The sequence below is a fragment of the Patagioenas fasciata genome, chromosome 5 (assembly GCF_037038585.1).
Source record: "Patagioenas fasciata isolate bPatFas1 chromosome 5, bPatFas1.hap1, whole genome shotgun sequence".
Lineage (NCBI taxonomy): Eukaryota > Metazoa > Chordata > Aves > Columbiformes > Columbidae > Patagioenas > Patagioenas fasciata.
In genome coordinates this window covers 61,753,522-61,777,551 of record NC_092524.1, presented here as the reverse complement: position 1 = coordinate 61,777,551, position 24,030 = coordinate 61,753,522, and positions in this window count along the sequence as shown.

Sequence of the window (24,030 nt, the reverse complement as noted above, 5' to 3'; positions counted from 1 at the left end):
TCAAGTGGGAAGCCTGATATCTAGGTGGCAACAAGGGTCAAGACACCATACCAGAAAAGTGATAAGTATGTCTTTCAGGAGCACTTGACTATATAGAAATGAAATAAAGTCAGTGAGCAAGAACAAGTCACTGGCCATGCCTTATATCCAGTGGAGATGGGGAGATGTGCGTGAACCTGGGAGGTTAAGAGACTGAGATACTTCCTTCATCCCAGGATACTTCCTTCATCCCAGGATCATGAAGTTTAACTAGAAGTTCTTCTGAAACATTTTGCAGAGTTCAAGTCCACTCATGATTTCTGCCTCCGCTGTGAAACTCTCACTCTGTCACTCTGGATGAATTAGTATCAAAAGATTATGTTGGTGGAAATTTTCAGCCTATACATAAATGCTCATTGATGAAAAGTAATGAGAAAATCGCTTGGCTGTCTTGATCAGTGTTCACCTAAAGTTGTGCAGATCCCTAAAGGATCTGTCCAACTATGATACCATCTCACAGTGGGATTTTGGCAAAAATAACAGTCTCGACTCTCGATGAAAGGGACTTTATTCTCAGCTGCTTTGCACACATTATATTTGATAGTAACAGGGAAAAAGGAATGTAAAATGCGTCTTTTCCCACTTGAGAATGGTTAGTTGCCCATTTCATGTAGATTTAAAAATTATGGTGTGCAATGCGGCACAGTGGAAGATGCTCTGAAAACCCATCACTCCAAGAAGTGGATCTCTTTAAGCAAGAGAGTGAAAATAAAAGTGTGTTTTCTAAGTACTGAGGCTTCTCAGGAGAGTATACAGTAAGAGCTTGGATGGGAGTAACTGAGCTCACTTCAGTGGGAGCTCAGTGATGCTGGTGTTGTTTGCTCTGAAAAATCCTGACTGAAGAAAATGGGAACATCAGCATACCCCCTGCAGCCAGAGGTATGGCTTCTTCTATATAGATGCTCCTGCAAAATAGAGAAAATAACAGATTTGATGATGGCTGCTGTATTTATATCTCCAGAAGGGGATGTTCATGTGCTTGGGGTTGTGCTACCAGCAGAGCGGCACCTAACTGGGACTAAAGGAAGCTGGGCTGACTTCTCAACATCTCCATGCATGAAAAAGACGAACGCTGTTCTGCAGGGTGCCACAGAAGCCTGGTGGATGGAATGTCCAAGTCCTATTCCTCCCCTAGGTACTGAGCTTTCTGGTTCATGCACAAAAAAGCTCCAAACAACAACAACAACAAGCAAACCCAAACCCAACCAAACCCAACCAAACCCAACCAAACCAAACCCAACCAAGCCAACCCAAACCAAACCAAACCAAACCAAACCAAACCAAACCAAACCAAACCAAACCAAACCAAACCAAACCAAACCAAACCAAACCAAACCAAACCAAACCAAACCAAACCAACAACAACAACAACAACCAAACAACCCAGACAAACCAAACCAACCAAAAAAACCCAAAGAAAACAAACAAACAAATCACCAAAACCAGATTTGCGGGTGGATTTCTTTGCATAAAGTTTCTGTCTCTGAGTGGAGCCAACTCAACCCAACCCATTGTGTTGTGTGGCTTTTCCTGAGGGTGCTCAGCTACTAGGGTGGCGTGTGTCCTCTCTGGGGTAGGCTGGAGATGGTGGGGAGGGCAGCTGTGTGCTGGGACCCGTCACACAGCTTGCAGCTCTTAGGCAACCACACCACACAGTCCCCATCTCACATCTGCATAATCCATCACTTTTAAAGACATTTCCTTATATCGGTTAATATAAAATGTTGTTCATTGTGTCAGCCAGCAGGAGGTTTCATAGGTCCTTTAGGCAACTTAAACAGTGATTAATCAAAAAAAGCCTCCACCTTCTTCGTGCTGTTAATGCTGTTAGGTTGCAGGCAGCATAATTTATGACATTTCCTGATCCTGTTAGCTAGGATGTCTGATTAATTTTGGCTCTGGGATTAAGTCAGCAAAAGAAATTTGACTTCCACAAGCAAGCGATATATATCATCTACCCAAGTGCAAGAGGGACAGAACACTATCTTTCCGCCAACATTTTTATTGTGTCCTCAACTATAGCCAGAAGGTGGCATTATGTACTCATTTTATTACTGTTGCTGGCTGGAGACTGAATTAATTTTAAAGATCAGGGCATGGTCAGCTTCTTGATTTTGACAGGGAAGGGAGAGTGCTAGCATTTGATGCTGGGGACCCTGACCCTTCTTCCTAACATGGACCACAGTGTGCAGATTATCACCTCTCACTCTTTTTCCTCCCAGATAGTTCAGTAAAGCGCATATCCATAACTTAATTATTAGCCAGGATTTTGCATTTTACACATTTTTCATTCTTGGTACTCAGGTGGCTTTTTCGATGCTACTGTTCCATTTTGCCCTGTTGCTGATATTCTGTCTGTGCTTCTTGGGGTTAGAAAGCAAAGTTGGTAGATCATACAGATTTCGCAAGTCTGCCTCTCCTTCTGACAGAGAGCTTTTCTTTCATTTTACTTTTTTTCCTTATTATGGAACCTTTTATCAAGCAGGCAAAAGATCCTCTGTTAGCTCAGGGCATTTGTCAGCTGATGAAACAATCTTGTCAGAGTGAGTTTCTCTGAAGTAGTTTGAGCCACTCCCAAGTACACAGATACAACATGAGTGTCTCCATCTAGTAGCAGAGCATTTGGTCTTGTTAGGTGGGATTCTTACTCTGGGAGGCCTGGCAATACCCATGCTGCTCTCCATGGGTGCGAACAAGGCATGGCCACACAAAACACCACATTCCTTGCCCTTTCTGTGTGCCAGTCACCTCCATTATTTCATTTTGCATAGCAATGTACAGTTTACAGGCTGAAGACCTCTGTTTGCTCCGTCTCTGCAGGATGACAGGAAAGGGGGAAAGTCATGCAGAGCTCAGGCTGCTGGAACTGATTCAGCCTTTTGATGGGAAGTTCAAGAAGAAATCTCCATTCCATCTTGACCCTACAGGCCATAAGAAAAGGCATTTCCATGCTAAAAGTGGAGGTGCAGCTGCAGCTTGGTCAAATGCAGCAGAGATTTGGATCTGAAACTGTCAGGAGGACGCTATCAAGAGGTGACTGTAACCCCAAGATGCTGCAGTTTATATTCTTGCTCCATTAACTCTGACAACAGACTTCTGAGACCAGACTTTTCTAAACCCAGCTTATAAATCATGCTGGTAAAAATGCACTGGGATTTACTTGTGCATAGCACAGAGCTCTGCAAGCAAAATTAACCCTTTGTGCAAGCACAGCAGCTAGTGTGAAGCAGATGCTGGGCACTTAGTGTTAGACTGCTCAAATTTTGGACTGGATTTGTGGAAAATTGACAGCTGATACTGCACGCTTTGAGCTTTGGATATTCACTTCTCCCCAGCTGGACCCAGGCAGATTAGAAGTCAGAGCTGCTGGAATGAGACCAGCCTGAGCCTGGAAGTTGTTACAGACACATCAGTCCTGGACTATGACTGAATCATCTGCTTTGCTTCCCAGCAATTAATGATGCTTAACAACTTCCAGCCCTGAGCTGGACTTATACCTGCCTGCTTAGCATGGTGGAGCTTAGTAGTGTTTGTACCCAAAGGTTTACTCTGCCTTTGAAAAGATCTGTTTTCCAGAAGCTACCAAATGCTCTTTAGTGTTTTGTGAAAATATGAGCCTTTAAAAATAGCTGGTCACCTAGAAAGAGACCTGCTTGAAATCATGAATTGTTTTTCAAACCCCTGACCTTAATTTCTGAAGAGATGCTACCTTCTGCATAACTCAGGCAATCCTACCAGACCTATGTAACTGGAAGCCATGCCGGTGCACATCTCTGATGCGTTCAAGCTTTTTGTAGCACCTGCATGGCAGAGCCACAGCGGCTCTGCAAGAGTGAACTGAGTCACCTCCCACCTTGTGCATCAGCAGTGAAATTGGGAGCTCAGTTCTGCTGGCAGGACCTTTATCAGCAGTGATGAATGACAGAGGGGATTTTCATCTCTTTGATTAATTCTGCAAGGCTGACAGTTAGAAAGATCACATCTTGACTCCTGCTCCAGGAGAGTCAGAGAGTCCTTGGAGGTGTGGGTGGCAACTTTACTTCTGCAATGCCCAAGCCTTGAGCTCTCACAGCTCCTGCATGCCTGAAGGTGGGAAGTGGGCACAAAGCTAAGCTGGCAGGTTGGAGGAAACCAGACTTGTGCTGTTGGGCTGGGAAGAGAAATACTGATGGATCTGAAGCCGCTGCCTTTGTAAAAGAAATATTGGGACAGGAGCAGCCCATTTTGCTCACAAGAGGAATCTCCTTTGCTGCTGTGGGATGTTTGGAAAAAGAGAAAGGCAGAATGGATTTCACCTCTCTTTTGCTGGGTATTTACTGATTTGAGAGATGGAGGTTTGTGGCCCGGGGCTGCTGTGGCTGTGCCGTGGCTGGGAGGAGGGTGGCAGCCTGCAGCAGCTGGCGTGGCACTCCACGAGTGACACAGGGGGCAGGAACCTGGCCTGAACTGGAGCAATGGCTGGACAAAGCCTCAGGGTGAGGGTCTTAAGCAAACATATGTGAGCTTTTCTCTTGCTCCTCACCTCCTCCTCTGCTGTGGTTCACCCATTCTCCCTGCCTTTCGCCAACACTTGCTCCCAAGTGTCTGTCCTTGGGCACCCAGGTTGCATATATAGGGCATTTCCTTGCTTTTCCTTCTGCCAAAACCAATTATCCCTAACTCAGCTTATTCCTCTCTTACCTTCATGCCCTCCTCTGCAACCACAATATGGACCTGGCTATCTCTTCTTGAGATATCTTCCTATGGTCTGGGTCTGAACATTTTTTATTTAGGCAATGCAAATCTAATTTTACTCCACTGGTCAAGAGAAACTAGTTCCTGCATCCTTTAGGGAACTGTGACCCTTCTGATGCTTCAAGAGCATAATATATGAGTAATATGTGATGTTTCAGCTGGGACCGTGAGCTCAAAAGATGAAGGAGCCTTCAGTACTTCCACAAACACAGAATATTTTTCTACCCTTTATGGAAAAAAAATCGTCTTAAATAGATTACAAATAGTGTAGAATGATGAGCAAAAGGAATATGCCGATTTTATCCCAGTCTCATGGACGTCCTAGGGTACTTCAGAAAATGAGTGATCTTGCACTTCAATTCTTTTTAGACTGGGGAGTCCCAGGCACAAACCCTGAAGAGGGCAGCAGAATCAAACCCAGACCTCTTGCCTATGGCCAGCTAAAGCAATGCTGGTGCTGCTAATTGAATGTGCTTTATGTACAAGTGCAGTTCAGTACATACACCCAGAACATACTGCCTATCGTTTGGTGATATACAAACCGACTGGGACAATTTACAATGGTGATTTTTCCACTGACGGGTAAATTAATGCTCTCTATTATAGGCATTTAATCAATGCCAGCTCCCTAAGTCTCTAAACAGACCACCAAGATAGAAGATTGATTGGCCTGAATGCATCATATATAAAGCAGGAATACTTCATAAGAACATAAATGACGTGTTTGTTTCCCAGAGCCACAAAGACAGCTCTGTGGGAAGGAGTGTTGGCATCCTGCTCCTGAGACACAGCAAAGGGACAAGACTTGGGTTTCTTGTGCGTTTTTTGTCTTGGGTTTTGTTTCTGATTTTGGGGGGGGGTTTCTGGGCAAGAAAATTGAAATAACCTAGAGATGGGGAGGAAGATCCTGCTAGCTCTGCATACAGCTGGCTATTTGTCTGGAAGGAATCCTGGTGATCCCTGCACTGCCTGTGTGGCTTATATAGATGCTACTCCCACAATGTGCTTCATGGCAAAATTAGCAGATCATTGCGGAGATCTGAAATTTGGTTTTGTATTTACACAGGTGGCCAAAACTCCACAGATGCCGGTTCCTTGCCCCATTCCTCTCATTAATGTATTTTCTTTTTATTTAGAACCACAAAATGGTTTGCTGCTTGGCTCAGTCAAGCTTCATTTGCAAGCCATGGTTTGGGCACTCAGGGGCTGCTGGTGGGAAAGATTTGCTGCGGTCCTGGGAAGCCAGAGTGTCCCTGAGTGTGTGTGTGCTCTTAGTTGGGACAAATGCAGAGTAAAATGTACTAACACAAGTACCACTGAAAGAAGTATAAACTGGCTCATTTAATCTCATGTGAGCAATGGGTTAAAGCACACACAGGATCAGTCTGACTTGCTTCCTGACCTTTGCAAAGTCATTACGCTGAAGTACTGGACACTGATTTGATTTTGAAACTAAGACCTTTATTCCTAGATGAATGGAATAAAATATACCTTTTATTGTTACGGCTGAACACATCTCTAGTTGCATAAATAAAAAGGAAACACATAAAGTGATGGTCACTGTCAGGATCCTGAACCCAAACTACCTGTGAAAACCAGTGAATCCAGGAAAACCTTAATCATACTTAAAACGGGATTTAAATGTCCACATGCCTTGGAAGTTTATTTCCTTTGGCTTCTCTCAGGTCTGTAAGAATGTGATTAGGAAATCAGACTAACTTCACAGCTGGAAAGACTGTCACTGTAGTCCTCCCAACTGGATGGTCCAGAGCCACTCTTAGTTTCTGCTGATGGAAAGCCACAGAGCTCAACAAATGAGACCTGTTGTCTTGAAACATCGTTACTTTACACCCATGGAGGATCTTGTGTATGCCACTGAAATTAAGGAGGAAACGGGAATTTTTGGTAATGTTTCTGGGGTAGCAGGGAGGTAGTAGCAACCTTTATATATATTCTGACTTTGCTCCTGCACTGATCCTGAGCTCAGTTCATGGATCAATGCAGGTTTTTATCCTTAGTCCTGAAATCCTCTGCTTTGTGAGCTGGTTTATCTTTTCAGTAAGGCACACGAGGGTGTCATTTACAACCCAGTAAATCCATACCTTGCACATTTGGTGGCACATGGCCTTCGGGCTCCTGGTTAACAACACACAAGCGTGACCGCTGCACTGTAACTCACACTCTGTCACATCTTCTGGCTTAATTGCAAAGCATTAAAAATGTGAAATAACAAAAATAATTACTGTAATAAACCAATGGAATAAAATAAGTTTTGCTGAAATTAAAAAAGTCTCTGTCCTTGCTGAAAAGTCCAAACATTAACTTGTGTGTAGGGACTAATTATGGTCTGAGGTACGTGACACTAATGACAACTTCTGTTGGACTGCTCTGCTTCTAAGATCAGATCTTAGTTGTATGGGGAATATGTCCTTATGTTCGTGTAACACTTCCAACAGATTTATTTTTCATTGTGTAAAACTGAAGCATACCTCCAAGTTCCACACTGCTGTGGGATATTTGCCCAGTTTACAGTGAGCTGGACCTTAGAAAGAGCAGACACTATGTGCAAACTCATTTGCTGCATATAACCACTCCTGTACGTTCAGGGCTGATTCATCCTCTTCTGTTGTCTTGTCGAAAAGAGCTGTGTGATGAGATCTTTGGAGCTGAACTCTGCAGTGCTGGTGACCATGGGGCACAATATGGGACCGATTCCCCAAGTCACTTGTAGCGCACATCATAAGGCCATAGGAGGAGGTCTGTGCAGAGAACGGTGTTGGCCACCTCACAGTCAGCACCTTCTCTAGGAACATCCACATGGGGCTTGAGAGTTGGTCTGTGCTATCATTGCTATAGCATGAACAGGATTGGGAGATATTCAGGTGTGTTTGGGGATGGTGATAATTCCTGTTTGTAAGTACTGAAGTGCAATTCCCTTCTGTTTTGTTTTCTTTTTTTTCTGCTTTTCACTCTGCTGTGATGTACCTTGTTCTACACCCCACCACTCAAATGCTGGAGAGCTGGCAGCAAAGGAGGGAGTGAGGAATGTGCTTGTGGATGCAAAGATAACATGGACACCAAGACATCTGAAACAGTTTTAATTCACTTGCATTTTTTTGGCTTTGAAATGCAACCTTTAAGACATCAGCTATATGCATTTGACCCCTAAATTCAGCATTTAGGCTTCTGAAATTGGCACCTGTTTGGGTTTTTCTTGTTGGTCTTTCATTTGTTTGTTTGGTTTGGGTTTTTGTTTTGCTTTGTTTTTTGTTGAAACAGTCAAATATGAGGCTTGGTGTCCCTTTTGCACCAATTTGATGTATATTAAATATCATGAGGACAGCAGTTTGCATTGACAATGCAGTTAGGCAGGGCCAAATTTGCCTTGTTGACAAGAGCTAAGATGTTTGGAGAAACAAAGCCACCAGTTGTCAAAGCACTGGAAGTCTCTGTCCAGGAGATGTGTCATGAAGAGGCATAAATTTGATCTGTAACACACAAATTATCTTTAAAACAAAACTGAGAAGTGACTGAAGCATCATTCTGTTTGCCCAAATTACATTCAGAGCAGTATCTCCATGATTTACAGGTGGAAATCCAAAATCTAAAGCAGTCCAGGAACAGGCAGCACCACAGAACTCTGCCCCTACCTGTCAAAACACCAAGACTAGAAATATTCCCGTTGTCTGCTCATCTGACAGACCTGCCACAACAGTACTCAGTAATTTTTAATATTAGCTTTCACAGAGATAAATCTTTTTTCTTTAGGATTTTTGTGTTTTAAAGGGTTACATATGATCCCCGTTGTTAGACAGGCCCCAGTTCATCCATCACAGAAGGAACTTCTGCTTCTCCCTCGGTGTTATCTGGCCATGAAATAGAATTTGGGCATAGCAGCTACTCACCAACCTGTGAAAAAAAGAATGAGAATTGTGTTTAATGGGCCTCTTAAGTAATGCATGTACTCAGGGTTTCACACGTTTCTGGCATTACCACTGATTGTGGGCTGCCATGCAGATAACTGCGATTTGCAAAAATGCACAATTGTTATTAGGATTGACTCTTGCTATTATCCATGTTTGTGTGTCTTTTGCAGTGAGAGCAGGTTTTAAAAGGTAATTAAGGGAAAGCCTTCTCAGTTTTGACCTGCTCTTATTCTTAACCATTGAAGTTAAAATAAGTTATAACTGCCAAATGTTATATGCAGGTTTCAGCACAAGGCTGGGATTGTTAGAAAAGACAGCACTACAGCCCTGGTAAACTCCATCAGCATGTCTCTGCTAAATGTAGGGGGGCACCAGAATGCAGCCTTCTTCACACAGAAGCCTGGTTTCTATCCTGCTCACATGCACCCTTAAGTGCCTGCAACAGTGGGTCTTTGTTGCAAAATAAACCCATCTGTAGGTTTGTGCTAGACACCATTGAGCAGAGAATACACAAGTACCCTGGCTCATTTTCCACCCAGGCTAACCAGGACCCCATGAAGGGAAAGCCTTTGTACTTATTCCCACAGGGTTTACAGCTTTTATGGAGTCTTCACAACAGCCGTGTGTCCTTCCTGGGTTCACTCCAGCAGAGGTGTTCAGCCTCTTTAAAGCTGCAAATAGAATTAAACTGTGGTTTATGAAAAACACCCCTTGGGGACCAGAAGTCCCTCCCCATGTTTCACCTTGTGGAAGCCAGCCCCAGTGCAGCTGTGTCCAGCTGTGTGTTTTCAGAGGAGGTGCAGGAGAAGATACCCATGTGTAGCTCGCAGCATTTATTCAAAGCTGCGGATCGCCCTTTAAGGTCATATTAGAGACTGGCACTTGCCTTTCCACAGATAACAAGAAATTTCATGTTTAGGATTATCAGATTTTCCAGCTACTCTGCAGAAACAGCTGTCAGCAAATCTGTGACAGCAGATGTTGGGATGTTATTCAGTGTACTGTGTGCAAATGTGCTGCTCTCCCTCCCCAGTTAGACAGTCATTTGTTGCTATCACAGGGGGAAGCTTGGACAAATACTGTTATAAGAATGTGCAGTAAAATAATCGGAGTCCTTCCAGAGTAAGGAGCCTTAGGCAGATGCTGACTTTCCTAGTCGAGTGACCTGAGTTAAAGAGTCGTGTCAAGACAATCATCTAGTGCTTTGCTTTCTGTGTGCATTGTGAGGGTGGACTATCTCAAAAGACCAGGGAGGAAACCTGTGGGGACAGGGACTGTTTGGAGGTGACAGCAAAGGCAAGACACTGCCTGAGCTGCACTCCAGTGATCTCCAGCCACCTGAAGGGCCTGATCACAGGCAGTTTGGTGTAGATTTTGGCATAACTTGCAAATAGCATCTGCTTTCTATTCGAGATATACTTTGTGCCTTTGGGTATATGTGAAAGGATCAGACAGCCAATCCATAGGGCTTGCCGCTCGTGAAATCCAGGGTTTCCTGCTGTCCTTTGACATCCCAGCTGGAACTTTGGAGACAGCGTTTTCTAGTGTTCAGCTACTAAAATTCGAACTCAGAAAAGGGATCTGATGTAGTCCAGTTTCATATGCCTCTTTCTCAGCAGCAGTGCTGATTTTAGCAGATATCCCTTTCAACCTTAAAAAATTAAAAGGTCTGACATCCTCACCTTGAACAGTGTCTTCCCTCTTCACGATCCAGAAACATGTAAAGCTGATCCTGCTAAGATAAACTTGCTGGCTTGATTCTTACTGGTAGTCTTTTAGACTATGTCATGATGTCCCCTTGTTTCTCCAGTAGGTGAACATAACTCTTGACGTCATTGGACAGTCTGAATTTCAAAATGTCATGGAGTTTGTACAGTGTGGCAAAGCTCTTTAGAAACCTCAGCTTATTTTTTATCACTGCAATTTTTGGAAAAAAAAATAAAACTAGCAGAAATAAAAATAATTATTTATTTTTATTCGAACTGATGTTCCTGCATTATGGTAAACCCAGCCATTACAGAACTGGGATCACAGATGCAAAATTAGAAGCAAAAATTAGTTTGGTTTGCTGGATTTTCTCTGTTCAGTAAAGTCATATAGAAAAAAGCCACCTGTCACCTAGCTTGTAATGTCGATGTCTACCTCTGAGCAAGGCTCATGTTACAGTGAATGGGAAGAAGGTAGTTAAAGCCATGGTTCACCTCATGTGTTTTAGAATGAGATGAATGATGCCTTGGAAGTACTGCTGTGTCTGCAGACAGGCCAAGGTAACTGGTTTAGGTACAGAACTCACGTTGCTGACTTCTTGTGGTCAGAAAAATCCTGCCTGTGGTGATGGTGTAACCAGGTTTTGAAAAATACTGTAGAAAAACACAAACCAGAGAACAAATGGCTATATTTATATTCTACAGCATTTTGTACTCAGTTATTACTAACGTCAAATGCACATTTTTAAAACAACCCAGGTCTCTTAATAGAATAATCTGTGTGAGCTGACAGGAAAGGTCCACAAAGCAGCATTTCATAACTTCTGGTGAGGATGCTGTGCAAACTCATTGTTTGCCTTGATCTGGAAAGAACTGCCCCTGGAGAGGAAGAGGAGGAAGCAAGATACAATAACTATGGTTTCTGAGAAACTTTGCAAGTAAATGAAACAATAACAGAGTAGAAGATCAACAGTTCCAGGTAAACAACATGCCACTATTCTAACTTTATATGTATGGGGATTTTCATCCTTATGATGACAAATGCTGTGATTAGTGTTCTCCTTCCAAAACACGTTGGAGGTTAGCTACAGTATCTGTGGAAGGGATTGATAAGAATTCCCATATTATACTTAAAAATAATGACATTCTGGATAGAAAATTCACTTCTTTTCCATTTCCACATGAAAATACACAAACATGTCTTTTTTGTTTCAGCAACACCCAAGGTAAGTCTATACCACAAAGTAAGGCTGTTACTATCCCAAAATGCACTCTTTTGCACATGCTCTTCATGGTAACTACTGTACTTCTGCTGCCTCTTGCAGTTTCATCCCACATTCACATTTGCAGCCATTCAAAAAGCTTTCAACTCCAGCAAAAAAATCCTCTAGTTTCAGCTTCCATCCCTTTCATCCCACAGAGAAAGCTCTCTTGTGATCGTTGTCACCAAACTGGTTATTTATTGGTTGGTTTCTATACTGGTAGAGTTTTGGTTTAGAAAAGTAGTTTTACTTTGGCCGTGGCCAGATGTTTTTCTGCTAGGGCATGATTGCTCACTATTTATGGTCTTGACAACCTCCTATTTCAAAGATCATCGCTTAGTTGCAATCCCATCTCTCCTTAACATAAGCTGTGAGCCTCCAACAAATGATGATCACAACTCATAAATGCACAGAGAGGTCATAAAATCACAGCTGGAATTCATAAATTGGCCATAGGTGGTCCCCAAGCTGTCACAATGTGCTGGTCTGTCTGTCTCCATGGATGCACTCCCTAACCCTCTCTGTCTCTTGACCAAATGCTGGTCAGATAATCACTTCTTTCAGGATCCACAAAGCAGTACTTAACACTGAGATTTATTTTATTTTGTTCTGGTAAGCTCACTTGCTGCTCTCTCTTGCACAGAATACAAGATTACCCTGAAGAATAAAATAAAGGAATTAATTGACATTTTAATTAATTGCAACTTTTAATTAATATTCACCAGGCTGACAAGTGCCCTGGAATGCAAAACAGGAATAATTCCTAAGGAAAAAAAGGGAAAGGCCTTGAAGTTTGTGTTCAGGTTAGATGAAGACCTTGTAGCTGAATATGTGATTATATCGGGTATCCCCTGACTCTGTTCAATGCATGAAAGTTTTGTTCATTTTGAAACAGCATAGACAGTTTTTTATTAACAATATCAGGGGCTGTGAGTGGGTCTCAGAGGCAGAGCGCTTTGCACAGGAAGCATGGTCCATAACCTAAATAACTCGATATCTAAAAACCATGGCTGAGCTCAGGCATTGTATCATAGAAAGAGGCAGTGAACATGCCAGGCAATGCACATGACAGGTGTCATCTCCTTCTACTGCTGTTGGCAGACCACCTTCTATCATGAGCTGAAGAAACTCATGTAGGAGGACACAGGAGATCTGCAAGAGCTGAAGGATTCCCCACAGCCACCCACCACCCATGCTTGTGATGAAATCCTGGACGAAGTTGTCATGGAGTGTTGCATGGACATGCTGTATTTTATTTGCATAGTGGGGATCCCTTGCTTGAATTACTATAAAAAACTGTCCTATAATTTTCTCCTGGGCATGAATTATAGCTCTTTGACATGCTTATGAAAGATGGGCTCCTTTTACTTACTGGTGGCACAGAATGGAAAATTCTCCCTGTATATCATTTAGTATTGTCCTGGTTTTGTTAAAAAACAAGTTTCTCTTCTAGTGAATTTGCCTGTCAGCTAAAGCCTTCATATTAGCTGCATTTTCCTGGAGAACCAGATGCACGTTTTGGTAAACATAGCAATGGAATGCAAAATTATTGATAAGCTTGGATGGACATCTCGCGAAAGGGGCAACGAGAAGCAGGTGACCAAGAAACTGACCAACTATGTATAACATTCCATTCACGTGAATACTTCATATAAAAGTGGGAGATCACAATGATCTTGTCTCTTTTCCTTTTTTTCCCTTCTGCTTAGGGCCGACATTAGGAGAGGACCTTGCGAGTCGTCTGTATGGGGATATAGCGGAAGATTTGGCGAGGAGGTTAGTTAAATGTAAATACGCTCAAGTGGCTTGCACCTGTCTGTAGAAAAAGCACACACATCACACTAATTGTCTTACTGACCTTGTGTGCTTGATGAGTAGAAGCTCTGTGTTAGATAACACAGGCCTGGGAGAAACTCTGGGCACCTTATCACTGTGTCTGAGATTTCTGCTTTGTTGTGAGAAAGAGCGGGAGGCTGCGCCTGCCTGAAGCCTTGAAATACAGGCGAGCTCAACAGGCCCAGCGATCTTCCAGCAGGGCTGAACTGACCAAGGCCTGCGTCCCCGTTTGTGTCACCTCTGCCTGGGAGCTTAGGTGCGGCTTCGGAGATCCCCCAGTAGAGAGGTAACTAAAATAAAACTTGCTCTTTGCAAATGCATCCGTGGCCTCTGGCTCTTCTTGCAATGTGCCTGTGTATGTGCACACATCGTCCCTGCGAACTGAGGCCTAGTGAGAGACTGAATCCCGCTCCGGTTGGCTGCAGAGTCCACTCCAGGACTTCGGGTGCTGGCTCTGCAGTTGCTGAGACTTTCAAGATTGGTTTTATATATTTTGTATTATTTTTTCTATTTTTATTAGTAGCATTAGTAAAACATTTCTAATTTTTCCAACTCTCTTCTCTCTGTCCTTCTTTCCCTCCCAATCATCTGTCCTTAGTGGGAAGGGTGGAGAGGGAGGGTCAAAAGGGGGAACCGGGGGAGGAGAGGAGGTTAACAATACATCTGCCAGGGTTTTATTGTCACCCCGCAATCAAAACCCTCGACAAGTATTCACTTTATAATGCAGTTTATATGCTAGTAATACTCCACAGAATGCAAGGAATGGTTGGTGCTTGCAGGCTGTGATCCTGCAGGATGAGGCAGGGCGGTGCTACAGGCAGGATCAGGTGTTTGGCAAAAGAAAGAAACCTTTTTTTTTTTTTTTTTAAAGCTGAGCTTTAACAACTCTGTGGAAAGAGAGGGAATCAGAGCAGTGGAGAGATCCCTCTCCTGCCTTTCCAGCATGGATATCTGTATCTTCTGCAGAGATAACTACTAAAACTGAGCAGTGCCAAAAATTGAGAATTCTCCCTTTTACCTCTCTTTTCCTTTCCTCCTCACTCTCACCTGCTCTCCAGCAGCAGCTCTATCCTGAACCTTGCATGAGCTGACTCAGTTTTTTTGCTGGGTTAGTTTTCTGCCAGGTTATGACTTCAAGCAAGCCAGCAAGGACCAGGAAAACCACCCCAGTCACAAAGAGAAGCAAAAGCACACAGCTGGGAGCAGAGCAAAAAGAAAGGAGGGAGGCTGGAGAGAAAAGGACTGCCCTCTCTCATCAGCAGTGACCATTCGACTGCCTCAACTATATAATCCAAAGGTCTTGGAGATTGTTTCACTTCTCAATAACATTCTGATAGCACAACAGTTGGGATGGTCGTTTACTAGTTCAGAGAAGGTGTTCTCATCTTGGATAATGTTTTAATCTGTTGGGGTGCTACACAAAAGTTAGACTGTCATACTGTAATCCTTTCTCAGACAAAACTCCCCTGGTCTGCAAAGGAGCCGCTTCAGCACCAGAGCAGTCCATGGGAGAGGCTGAACCTGCTTCTTCGGAGACCATAGCTCAGTTTACTCTCTTACTGATGGTGGTGACAGTTTCAAAGCTGCCCATGACCTGTCCCAGTCCTTTAGTGACCTCCAGGTGGTAAGAATCTTTTTTGACAAGAGTTAGGTCTACACTCATGTGCTTTGGAAGTGGTTTGGAGGAAGCTGGGCACCCTTCTTGGGCTTCTCTGCTGATATTGGTTGTATGATGTTACCCCAGTGGAGGAGGAACAGATGGAGTTGTACTTCTCTGTCCATCTTGGTTGACAGCTGGCTGAATATGAGTCAGCATTGTGGCCAAGAAGGCCAAAAACATCCTGGCTTGTGTCAGACCTAGTGTGGCAAGCAGGATTAGGGAAGTGATCATCCCTCTGTAGTCAGTACTGATGAGGCCACACCTCGAATCCTGTGTTCAGTTTTGTGCCCTTCACTATAAGAAAGACACTGAGGTGCTGGCGAAAGTTCAGAGAAGGGCAATGAAGCTGGTGAAGGGTCTGGAGCACAAGTCTTATGAGGAGCAGCTGAGGGAACTGGGGTTGTTTGGCCTGGAGAAAAGCAGGCTGAGGAGAGACCTTATCCTTCTCTACAACTACCTGAAAGGAGGTGGTAGCATGGAGGGTGGTGGTCTCTTCTCCCAAGCAGCAAGTGACGGGATGAGAGGAAATGGCTTCAAGCTGTGCCAGGGAAGGAAATATTTCTTCATGGAAAGGGTTGTCAGGCATTGTAACAGGCTGCTCAGGGTTGAATCACCAGCCCTGGAGGTGTTTAAAAGACGTGTAGGTGTGGTGCTTAGGGACATGGTTTAGTGATGAACTGGACAGTCATAGGTTAATGGCTGCACTCAATGACCTTAAAGGTCTTTTCCAACCTAAACAATTCTATGATTCCATGATTCTGTTCTATGATCTAACAGCTATGCTGTAGGTTATGCTCTGAGGCCGAGAAGACTTGTTGACTCTTACACCAGGAGGAAAAGATGAAGCTGAAATTGCTGAGGAGGTGAACAGGGAAAACAATCACCAGACCTTGTCTTGTGGCCACACCAGCAACTGACTTCAGGATGAAAATGGAGACCCTTCTGTGCATCAGCGATGCAGAATCAGACCCTAAATAGCAAAGGAATTTACTGCAATCCCATCTTTGCCAATTAAGTGTCTTCTGCTTCTAAATCGAAGGAAGCGTCAATGTTAATTTTAAAATATTGCTGGCATTTATAACAGTAATTACTTTAGCCATGTAAAACTCCAGACACTATAAATAGTGTTGATACTATAGATTAAATGCTCCCAAGGTACATATTACTGATGCTACAAAACACACAGGCAGACAAGGATATTCTTCTCCAAGCTCAGTGTTTGTTGGGCTCATGCAAAACCATTTGAGCAGACAGTCACCTCATCAGATATCTGAAAATGACTGATGTTCCTTGTCAAAAGCCATCCATCTTTACTAGTGATTGTACTTTCGAGGAGCAAAAGAAGTATACCTGTGCAAACACACTCACAAGCTGTAATATGAAACACATTTCATTGCAATTATGTTTTTCAATTAGTAACTTTTAAAGGAGGGAAAGGTTTATTTCATGGACTTTAAATTTCTGCTGTCTTCAGTTTCCAAATTTGCAGTCTCTGAAAACAGGACCTCTTTGATCAAGATACTGTGGGTATATAACTCATAAATTAATAATTTGAAATTAATAATCAGTGTAGAAAATATTCATCTTAATCTACTGCCGTGGAACTCTGCACCCAGTATCACAGTATCACAGTATGTTTGGGATTGGATGGGACCTCGAAAGATCATCTAGTCCAATCCCCCTGCTGGAGCAGGAACGCCTAGGTGAGGTTGCACAGGAACATGTCCAGGCAGGTTTTGAATGTCTCCAGAGCAGGAGACTCCACAACCTCCCTGGGCAGCCTGTTCTAGTGCTCTGTCACCTTCACTGAGAAGAAGGTTTTTCTCAAACCCAAAAGCAATGAAAGTTGCCTGTGTATGTAGGAAAACCCAGAGTCTTTATCAGACAGGCCTCCCTGTTATGGACAGGCTTGTGCAGACAGGTATGAAAAGGTGGATAGGGCAAGCATTTAGTGACATCAGAAATAAGCTAGAAATTGGTAAAATAATCAACTGTGAGGTACTTGAAACCAGAAATTACACTCTGGCCAAGTTTACGCTTGTAAAGTGTTACCATTAATGTAATCAGCTGATGTCAATAATAATACTATTGATTATAGGCATGCCTGACTGGGGAAATATATACTACACTGCTGTGAACATTAGTAAAGGATAATGTCTCCAAAGAAGGTAAAGGGATTTCTGGTTAGATTTGGCTCTGGTCTCTCCCTGCAGACAGCCTGTGCCATCCCCTGGCTGATGGTGCTGATGAAAGACTCCCTGGGCTTGTGCTTTCTGTAGGTTTGCCTGTTTGTGGGAGGAGGCTGTAGAGACCCTGCATACAGCAGAAGTTGGCTGCATCGCTGGAAGCAGCAATATACATATATAGCGATGGGTATTGCGTAAAATACACATTTATCACTCCATTGCTCTTTATTAATAGGAGAAAAGACACTAAAAAATAACTCAACTCCAAGACACAGAATGGAGATAAAGCTGTTTTATAGCATCTGAAAGCATGTGGAAAAATGGTTGCATAGCTGGAACTTATTTGGCACTAGGGAAACTATTTTTTGAGCTGCCAGTAAAACCGTAGAAGAGGAAATACTTATAAGAAGGCATCCAAACAAGCACTGAGCTTCCTTCCCATGAAAATCAAGGTCAAACAGAGCACTTGAAATCATTAGGAATACGTGAAAAATGAGCCCATAGTGTCACTGGGAATGACTCAGACAACGGCTGGAAATACAATGTGTCTGTAAGGACTCAATAGCTTCCTACCACTCGGAACTGCTCAAAATTTATTTCTCAAGCATACTGACCGGCATAGCTTGGGCAGAGTTCCCAAAACTCAGCTTGTGTGGCCTGAAGGGTGGCCTGTCTGTAATACCAGTGCTCTTGCTCATGTTGAACCCAAGGAGAGATTTCATTGCTTGTTAACTTCCATCCAGCAGATGTGGTTTCATACTCTGGCACAAACTTGGTCAGTTCTGCAATGCAGTGATTCAAAGGCTGTATGGCTAATCTGACTTCTTAAAAGGATACATGTTTTGCTCTGGAAAACTGCATCCAATTTGCTTTCATATGGAAGCATTAGCTTATCATTAATATTTTGTGTCCTGTGGCGACAGTGGCATTGTCCTAAATATATGTGCAAATATTGTTGCTTATGATCTTTATATAGAAAATACTCAGTGGCAGTAAGAAATCACAGGCAGCCAGCACACCAGAAAGTGTATTGTTGTACGCTTTTTTTGATTTTCGCTGAAGATACGCTGCCTTTTTCCAGATGACGGACCGACTTCAGAAACAAAAATAAAACTGTGTATTTTTACATTATTAAAAACCTTCTTTTACTTTGTATTGCATTTCACACGAGAGAAAGAAGGCTTTTGATTTTTTTGTTTCCAAAGTGAAATATATCAATATATGTTTTGCTCTGTTTCTGTTCACTGTAACTAAGAGTCTGTGATCATCTTTTGCAGTCTGTATGTTGCTGGTTGTTTAAGAACTTGTGGTCATTATGGAAGATAAATGACAGTCCTTGGAGCTCATGGCTGAAGCACACATTAGTCACTAGTAAATGATGTATAAAAAATATTCAGCTTGCAAAAAGATAATGGTGGTTCCTATTTGAAAATGCAGAAAAATGCACATATCTGGAGCACAAAAGTGTCTCATCAATATCTCTGTGGGCAGAAAACTAACCTGTCAAGAAGAAAATGTTGAAGAGATGGAGATATTTATGCATTCATAGCACTGATCATAATGATGTAAAGGACTATTAAAGCAAACTTGAAATATTAGGTACTGCAAGTATACCACTTAATTGTTTTTTCCATGCAACCTCGGAATGCTCTAAAAAAAATCAGTAAGGAATTGCTCATTCCACATCTTTGACCTCCAGCGATGCTGCCTTTCCCCATTTCATTCTTATCTGTAAATTTAATAGTCATTCCTGGTTTGACCTTTCAGTGATGGCAAAGTCCTTCACCCCCTCCAGTGTTGGGACTGAGGACTGGGGCTTGCACGGAAGGAAGCCCAGAGGACAGAGTCTGTCTTGGTGACCGGCATTGCCAGGGCTGTAGCAGCATTCGCAACATGGTGATGTGGTGACCTCACGGTTGCACCCTTCTTCGGCCCTCTTCTCCCAGATGATGACTACCAGATGATGATTCCAAGATGAGACATCACCCCTGCATTACACAGAAAATCTCATTGCCCTCCCAGAAGAGGGCAATTCTGCCTTTTTCTTTGTGTGGAAATTGAGTGTAATTATCCCAATTCAGGTCTCCAGCTCCCAGGCTCTGTTTGGCACCAGGCTTTGCTGAGTGGGCCACGTGGCAGGACCAGACTGTTGGTGTGTCATGGTTGAAGGCCTGCGGTGGAGAAGGCAGCTGCCTCACAAGAGAGGGCAACTATTTATAGCCAGTGGCTTAGGTCCTTATGGACCTCTTTTCCTTATAGATATATATATACACATATATTTTTTAATAGCTACAAATTCTGCTGGAGAGGAGAAAAGTGTCAGAGAGGGGCACCTGTTGAATGTTAAAGCTATGAGGGAAAGCTACTTGTATTTGTTCCCTACCAATACATAGTTTAAACTCCTTCATGGGAGGTCTTTCTGCATGTGTGATGCTCTCTGTCACTCTGTGCAGCTACTGATTGATAGTCACCTTTAGTTCCTTCTGGCACTCTTTGTTTTGGATTATATGACACCACAACCTGAACGGTTATATACTCCTTCTTTTACAGGAAAAGACTGTAGGATGCAAAAGAAAAAATTGTTCTGAAGATCTGGACATCTGTAAATGACATGTGTTGATCAGTTAGATGCTGCCCAGCTGCTCAAAACAGGAGCTGGGGTCTTCAGCTGCTCTCAGATGTGCTTGAGCAGTCTGTTGAAGCTGTCCTGTTGTAGCAGAGCTAACTTTATCACCGAGTGTTTTTCTTCATCCTGTAAAGATGCTAACACTGAGTGTTTTGAAATATTGGTGTTCAGTCCCTTCTCCAGCTTCTACAACCCATGAAAATAGGGACATATTTTGCAGAGAGGGGACCCTAGAGAATCTTCTGCTAAACCTTGTCTGTGTGGTCTCTGCTTAGGGGAGGCTGAAGGTTAGTTTAAGTTCCTCAGCATTACAAAAAGCTGTTTGGCACTCATACACTGAAACAACAAATTGAACCTGCCTACCCTCTGACCTGTTCAACTCTTCTGTAATGAAAAGCAGTCAAATTCAGCACATCGCAACTTCATTATCAGAAAAGAGAGAGAAATCTCTTTAGCGACACTATTTACTTCAGAAGTAACCTTGAGTTGTCAGCTGGAAAGGAATATGTTCCCTCTCTGTATCCACTTCACATTTCCCTTGCTTCCAAGGTTCAAATTCAAGGCAGCTTCTGCTGCTGCGGAAGGAACAACAGCGTGTTGCTGAGTGCGTGGTGAATACATCTATAGGTGCACATTTAAAGCCAAAGTTTGCACTGTTGCATTATGTTTTCTAGACATTATGAACAGTTACATGTATTCAGGTAATATGGTTTTTTTTATTTGAAACAAAGAAACGCAGTGCCATAAAATGTACAAAATCAAACTCAGCTTGCTGAGCATTCTGTACATGAACTCTGTGTCAGGAACCATGAGAGAAAAACTGCTGCTTTTCCAGGAGTAGGAGAAGGGACTGTAGGAAGTCAGTCCCCCACTAGCAAAGGTAGTTGTTTCACAGCAGACTAGGAGCAGGTTAGGAAAGTGTACTTGCTCTCATTCACAGCATTTGTATTCTGAAACAGTGTGTAACCAAAGTCTCTGAAGTTTTTATTGGAAACGGGTTTTTGGAAATGAGATGCTCTTGCTCATATCTCTTCCCTTCCTCTGTCTCCTGGCTGTGTTTTTTTACTACCGCACCTCTAGGGAACCCGAGGTGGAAACGAGCTTTGAGGCTGTCTTACTTTGCATTAAAGCTTTTTATATTCGTGTCCTACATCCTATGGAGCAAGCAGGATAGATTTAAAAAAAAAAAGGTTGAATAGAGGAACAATTAAATAGACTGGAACCCTTTAGCATGGAAAACAGCTGACTGATTGACATCTACCTACCTGGATTGCCTATATAAAACAAACAAAAAATAATTAATTGTTAATTGTGACATATTTTTAATTGAATATATCATTGTGGTTCTAGTAATGTGGTCTCTTCCACAATCACTTGACTATGGAGATTAAAAAACTTATTCCATGTAAAGCTCAGCCAATGGAAGTCATTGCTGAAATTGTTTTACAAGTTCCATATGTGGGGTGAAGCACAGCTATGTAGTATTATGGGGAAAATAAAAACAGAGTCAGGCAGGATGCCAAGAGAAAGAGAAGTCCACTAAGTTTTCAAAGTTTCTGCCTATGACAAATATGATTTTATGAGGCAAATTGTCTATTACACATGTCTACGAGGTGGCCCTTAGCTGTTGACAGTCCTTTTAGCTTATGTATTTTTCCCTCCTTCCACTTGCTTCTCCTTTAAGGAAGAGAAAAAGTGACTTCTGAAAAGTTTGATTTAAGGAGACAGCACCCGGGATGTTGAAAGAAAGTCCTGTGGTGGAGTTGATTTGATGGCCAAGGGTGCACTTTGGGAAAAGATGTTCTACTGAGGTTTCTGGCCCTTGCCAGTCATAGAAAACCTCTCCTGGTGGTGCTTGGAAGAGTACAAACTCCTCTTTAAAGGAACAATATGGGACCCTCCCCAAGGTTCACTAAATACACTGTAGGTAAGACAAAGTTTATGAGTTCAGGCAAATGATTTAGCCTGGAATAATTTAGGCTGGAAAATAAATTTAAAAGGTTACAAGAGAGGCAGTGTCTTTTGGAAAAGGATGTCCTGTAAAATGTGAAAAGTTGAGGCTAATTAAAGGTTCACCTTCCTTTGGTCATTCGTATGTTTCCTCCAGGACTAAAACTGAGGCTAACTTTGGCTTTTGGTGGATTTTTTGTGAACAGTGATGAATAGTTTATGTATTAGTATTAAAATATCTTCAGGATTACAGCTTAGAAATGGAAATGGAGAAAAGAGGCAGACTTTACTGGAATAAATAAAACCCTGTGGTCTGATTTGTCATTTGAATAAATTATATTAATTACACAATGTCTTGGAATTTTGCATGCTGGGTTTTGACAAGGTTGGCCTCCAAGTTATATCCTACACTGGAGAAGTTATCATTAGATTGAAGATTCTGAGTCACATCAGAAAAGCAGCACTACTTGCAACATACTTTTGCTAATAACTTCTGTTTCAAAGTCAAACAAAGCAATACAATTGCAGTTTGACAGGGGAAAGAAGGGCAATGCAAACAGCCTCTGCAGTACTCATGCTGTCCATTAAGCACTAACCCAATCAGAGAGACAGGAGGTTTTTACCATTGCAGATAATTCTTCTCCCAGTTATCAGGAATTAGTGCAACAGCAATGAAATACAGGGCGTTTTCATTCATTCAGACGGCTTCTCACTCATCACTCTCAGCTTTCAGGAATCCCATTCCTCCCTGCTTAATCATCCCATGGCACTGAGAATTGTCTCCTCTGCAGAGTAGGTAATCCCACCGCTGTCTGGGCATCTAACATCTCCCTTGCAATGCCTGAGTCACAGAGAGACTGCTTCTTTATAACTAATTCCTTCTCTTGATTTCCTTTTTAAAAAGTACTGATAACCTGAAAGCCTAACTTACTTTAACAAAACAAGAAAGCATGTGAAGCAGCTTTGGTTTGAAGTTGGTCTTCTGGTGCGCTGGAGGGAGCAGCTGGCAATTTCTGTGAGGGAGAGCAGCCCTGCCCAGGTAGCCCATAGTGAATTAGGGAATCCTAATTGTGAAGCACCATCATACGTTCTCTGAGATAGACACGTTTCATACTTCCCCATCTCTGAGACCTTTCCTGTCTCCATACTGGAGGTTTGCAGCAGTAGGGATGATGCTGAGAGCTGACACATGCTGGGACAATGACAACCAGGTCTGCGAGTGGAGCTGGCAGAATCCCACCTGCTCTGAATGATGAGAGCAGAGGCTTTGTCATGGGATAATAAAATGCACATGTGTTTGGGAAATGTATGTTTCCCTCACACTTGGGCACTGTTCTCAGTGACTGCAGCGCAAATCCCAAGTAGCTCCTTTGGTATTGGGGTGCATGTCTGTGTCTGTGTGTGTGAGACTTTGATTTTATATCAGTGTGAGAAGTATTAGGGAATCCGATGCCTTCTAACAAAACTATTTGGAAGTTGTTGGTTTAGGAGGAGACTGGCATTAATAGGCTCTAGGGATTACTATTTATACACATATTTTAAACTGCAGTTGTACTCAGAAAATCCACTTTAAAAACAGCAATATGCCTTTGTATTCCCCTGATTGCCATATGAGATGCCATGTGTTCCCAAGGATGTGCTTGGGTTTTTTTTCTCCCTAACTGCCAGCACTAGAAATTCAATCTCAGATCTGAGACCAAACAACATCCTTGTCTTCTCACATCTCATCACCAGTAATAAAAATCTGAAGATCAAAGTGTGCCCTTGGTGACACCTCTACAACCACTTTATCTGCAAGTGATCAGCTCTCAGTAAGAATCCTGCCAGCACTCATGTCCTGGGTGCCCAAGAAAGTGCTGAACCCAGGTTGCTCTTTGAATTGTGTCTTCCTTGACAGCAAAAGAAAAACAAGGGTAAAACAATTACTTTTAAAATGGAAGGGAGGGGGATGTGATAATATGTAGTAGTAACTCACTGTTACTAGATGTAATACTGCATCAATGTTATTCCTCTGTTGCTGGTGCTGATTTTGCCATTGTGGACAAGATGTGCACTTCAATGCACTCAGACTCACAAATGTCAAAGTCTGATGTTGCTGTCACTGT